This window comes from Trichechus manatus, unplaced genomic scaffold, assembly GCF_000243295.1.
Source record: "Trichechus manatus latirostris isolate Lorelei unplaced genomic scaffold, TriManLat1.0 scaffold00079, whole genome shotgun sequence".
In the NCBI taxonomy this organism is placed as follows: Eukaryota; Metazoa; Chordata; class Mammalia; order Sirenia; family Trichechidae; genus Trichechus; species Trichechus manatus.
The window spans coordinates 1649017-1653762 of record NW_004444015.1 but is presented as its reverse complement, the minus strand read 5'-3'; positions in this window follow the sequence as shown (position 1 = coordinate 1653762).

Genomic DNA, 4746 nt, shown 5'->3' with positions numbered 1-4746 from the left:
GCAAGGAGGTCAGTGTGGCTGGAGTAGACTGACTGAAAGGGAGAGTAGGAAGGAATGATGTCTGGGAGGTGATGAGCGTTCAGATTACTTAAGGCCTTCTAAGCCATAGGGGACTCCCTGGGTGGTGCAAATGGTAATGCACTCAGCTGCTAACCAAAAGGTTGGAGGTTTGCGTCCACCCAGAGGCACCTCAGAAGAAAAGCCTGGCCATCTACCGAAAAATCAGTCTTTGAAAACCCTATGGAGCACAGTTCTACTCTGACACACCTGGGGTCATCAGAGTTGACTCCATGGCAACTAATCTTCATCTAAGAATGGAAACTCTGAACCGCCAGGACAAGGTCATGTCCTCTGTGGCCAGGATAGGAACCCTGAGAAGTATACTCTGAAGAAGAGTAGTTAAGGTAAGCCTAGTGGAACAGAGGCAGGAAGTCATGTAGGAAATGGTGGTTCAGCAGGACTGAGGACAAGGTGTGGGAGAATAGATAACTGGTTCTCAAGGATTTGTTCTCTTCTTCCCCTTAAAAGGATTGTGCACCCCCATCCATATTGCCATATGACTTGCAGTGCCTTCTGTGGGAGGAGTACACTTTCTCACTCATTGACATTGTACTTGGCCAATGGAATGTAGTGGACATGGCATATGTCACATCTGAGCAGAAGTCTTAAGCAAAATTACATGGTTCAGCTCTGGTTCTTGCTCTTTTCTCTCTATCACGAGTATAAAAAAGTAAATTAAACCCATTGCCATTGAGTCGATTCCAACTCACGGCCACCCCATGTGTTACAGAGTAGAACTGTGCTCTAAAGTGTTTTCTTGGCTGTAATCTTTAGCGAAGCAGATCGCCAGACCTTTCTTTCTGCAGCGCCACCGGCAGGGGGTGGTTTGAATCACCAACCTTTAGGTTAGTAGCCAAGCACAAACCATTCACACCACTCCAGGGATCATATCCCAAATAGGGGCTTCTCCTTCAGCCTGAGTCCCAGAATGAGAAAACACATAAAGCCAAGTCACCGCTAGGAGCAGATCCAGATCCATCAGTATGTAATATGAGCAAGAAATAAAGCATTCCTAGAAGTCATTAGGATTTGGGGGTCATTTGTTACCGCAACAATGCGGACTGGTACACAAGGGAGGCCTAGGTTGTGTCCAGACGCATGGTTGTGGGTAAAAGAGAAGACATGGGAGGCAGGTATCTCGCAATGGTTTTTTGGTAAGTTTGGGTTCTCAATTCCCAGGATTCACTCAGGGAAATTCCATGTCTTTGCACCATAGAGGCTTATATGATTTTTCGTTGCTGCCCCCTGGGACTGGGCCTTGACCATGTCTCTAGAGGACCTATTATTCATTCTTTGGGGCCTTTCCCTGTGTCTTGGGTCTTCTAGATGGGGAAGTTATGCCAGTAGGGCTCAACATGAATGGATTTTTTTCCTCCTACTATTAATTTCTTCACTGCTAAAATAGAAAATCAGAGGAGTTGTTCTAGCAGCAGCGGGAACAGGATGCAGCTACCCAGCATAATATCTCCGGTAGTTTATTAAATCTCATTTAAATATTTAATGTCTCACAATGCTTCCTTGCACCGCTTATCCCTGGAACATGATATCTGTTTTGAATACTCAGCAGTAGAAGCAGGTTAGCAGACGTTCTCAAGCTGCTCCCTACCACCAGTAGACTATCAGCATAATAGAAGTCTGCTGATTTTCACCTTATGCGAAAGGAGATTCTCATCTGAACAAAGACCCTTTTCCTTTCTATTAACATCTCTTCTCCTCGCTCCGTTTCTCATCCTGGTGCTTCTGCATATGAAGCTATCATTTATTAAGCACCTATTATATGCCAGGCAATTTACATATGTAATTTCTAATCTTTACAAACAACCCTTTAAGGCAGGCAGTGTTAGCTCCGTTTTAGAGATGGCCAGTACTGTATAAGTTTTCTACTGCTGCTATAAGAAATCAGCACAAACACAGAGGCTTCAAACAACATCCATCCATCATCTCACAGTTCTGTAGGTTAGAAGTCTAGGTTCTGCATGAATCAACGGGGTCTTCTGCTTAGAATCTCACAAGGCTCAAGGTGTTGGCAGGGCTGCGTTCCCTCCTGGAGGCTCTGGGGTAGTATCACTTCCAGGCTCATTAGGGCTGTTGGCAGAATTGTGTTCCCTGCAGCTGTAGGTCTACAAACCCCATCCCTTGTTGGTGGCCCGGGGTCTCTCTCAGCTCCTTAAGGCCCCCTGCATTTCTCATCCTGTTGCGCCCTCCATCTTCAAACCAGCAACAGCAAGTCCAAGTCCAATGTGGTGAAACCCATGTGAAATTGTTCACTACAGATTAGTAAGTAAACACAATTAAGCCCATGAGTACCTTGCTTGTTGGGTAATCCGTCCCTAACCCTGTGCCAAGGTCCTTAGCCTTAATTTCATCTGCAAAATCTCTTTTGCCATGCAGCGTAACTTATTGATAGCTTCTGGGGATTAAGGCGTGGACACTGTTGGGGGCCATTATTCTGCCTACCACATTACCCAAGATTGCATATCTAACGAGTGACAGAGACAGATGTTAAGCAAAGTCTATATGGCTCTAAGGCTCAAGTTCTTCCCATGAGTCCACCCTGCCTTTCTAATACGTTTAATTTGCTACAGCATATGACAAATGGATGAACTGAGAAGGAAAAATATCTGAAGTAAAGCAGAAATGTATTTAGTAAATAAAGTCTGTTTCCAATTTTCAACATGATTTATACCTTTGGAATAAAGCACTCAAAATAGTCAAAAGTTTCAAATAAATCAATGTTCTTTCACTCCATCATCCGAGGGAGCAGTGAGGGTGTATATTAAATATACATACACTTTTCACAATAAATGTAGATGAAAATTGCTAGAATCGTTTTGCTAATTCATCCAAGACTGAGTAAGCTTATTCTAGGCAGAATTGAAAGCACTTTAAGCACAAAACACTCTCTTAGATCCACTGACATTAGAAGGCAGTACAAGGGTTCAACACACCAGGTACAGAGTTCCCAACTGTCAGGAATAACTCAGGCCTCACAGTATTACCTGGAAAGGGGCACATTGACTTCCTGGCAGAAGCAGGGTTTGCTTTTCCTCTTCCCATGTGCTTGAATACAGTATCCACACTTATCTGGGTACAGGCATTGGCAGAGCCTTGTTAGAGTTGCAAGTTGGAATGTAGAGTAGACAGATGAATGGCGCCATGGAAAACCACTTTTGGAGTTGAATCTTCCCACCACAAAGGCCTGACCACAGACATCAGTTACACCTAAAGCAGGTGCCTAAGAAATGCTTGCTTATGACTTCACCACTGAGTTTCCTAATCCAGTGATGATTTATCCATTTTTTGATTCAATGTTTGTATTAGTTATTTTGATGTGGCTGAACGAGGTACTCCAGAGCAAGGCACTGAAGGTGCAGCAATGCCATGGTCTTTGCTCTCAGAAAACTCATGGTCTAGTTGGGGAATTATCGGCCATATAAGAGTATAAGGATGTCACATCATATATGAAAATTAAGTGAAAATTGATCAATGACCTAAATGTAAGAACTCAAACCATAAAACTCTTAGAAGAAAATATAGGGGATAATGCTATGGGACCTAGTTTTTAACAATGTATTCTTATGTTTTTAACAATGAATATGACACCAAAACACAAGAAACAAAAGACGAGATAGATAAATGGATTTCACCAAAATAAAAAACATTTTTTAACAAAAGACTTTAACAACAAAGTGAAAAGACAACCTAACCTACAGATTGAAAAAAATATTTAGGAACCATATATTTGATAATATCCAGAATATATAAAGAACTCCTACAATGCAATAATAAAAAGAGAAATAACCCAATTAAAAAATGGGGAAAGGACTTGAATAGACATTTCTCCAAAGAAGAAATACAAATGGCCAACAAATACATGAAAAGATGCTCAACATCGTTAGTCATTTGAGAAACGTAAATCAAAACAACAATGAGATATCACTTCACGCCTACTAAGATGGTTAAGAAAAAAAAAAAGAAAACAGCAGGAGTTGACAAGGATGTGGAGAAATTGGAACCCTCATCCATTATTAATGGGATTGTAAAATGGTACAGCCACTGTGGAAAAGTTTGGCAGTTCTTAAAAAAGTTAAATATAGAATTACCATATGATCCGGTAATTCTACTCCTAGTATATATTTAAAAGAATTGAAAACAGGTGTCCAACCAAAAACTTGTATATGAATGTTCAGAGCAGAACTAGTCACAATAGCCAAAAGGTGGGAAAAACCCAATTGTCCATCAGTGGATGAATGGATAAACAAATCATGGTATATCCATACAATGGAATATTATTCAGCAATAAGAAGGAATGAAGTTCTGATACATGCTATGATGTAGATGATCCTCAAAACATTACAATAACTGAAAGAAGTCAAACACAAAAGGTCACATATTATATGATTTCATTTATATGAAATATCCAGAATAGGTAAATCCATTATAGATAAAGTAGATTAGTGGTTGCCTAGGGCTGGGTGAAGGGGGATTTAGAGGATGATAGCTAAAGCAGCAGTCAAGAAATCAAAAGACGTATTGCATTGGGCAAATCTGCTGCAAAAGACCTCTTTAAAGTGTTGAAAAGCAAAGATGTCACTTTAAGGACTAAGGTGTGCCTGACCCAAGCCATGGTATTTTCAATCACCTCATATGCATGTGAAAGCTGAACAATGAATAAGGAAGACCAAA